This window comes from Penaeus monodon, chromosome 21, assembly GCF_015228065.2.
Source record: "Penaeus monodon isolate SGIC_2016 chromosome 21, NSTDA_Pmon_1, whole genome shotgun sequence".
NCBI lineage: Eukaryota > Metazoa > Arthropoda > Malacostraca > Decapoda > Penaeidae > Penaeus > Penaeus monodon.
Window position 1 is genome coordinate 14,578,359 of NC_051406.1, and position 382 is coordinate 14,578,740.

Here is a 382-nt window from a genome sequence, read left to right on the forward strand (position 1 = left end):
AAGAATTGGTTCTTGAAGGATGAAGAATTGAATTCTATGCACACCACTGTACAGTCAAATCAGATAAAGGAGCATATAGGGCGATCCTCAGTGAGGAGTTTCATATGAGAAAAAATCGAGAAGCTCATCTAAAAGAAGAATACAGAGAAATACTAAAAGAAAACTCTTCGCTAAAAACGCATCTCACAATAGCCTGAGGTCTTTAATGAAAGAAAGATCACCTCAGTCTTTATGCCAATGCCTCAAAGAAGAAAACACCAGAAAAGGAACATCCACGACGTGGTGTGAGAATATCGAGAAAACACTGAAATGGCTGGAAAAGTCGGGCCGAACAGAACCTTAAAAAAAACTTCAGCTCTAAAACCGGAAGTCTGATCGAGAG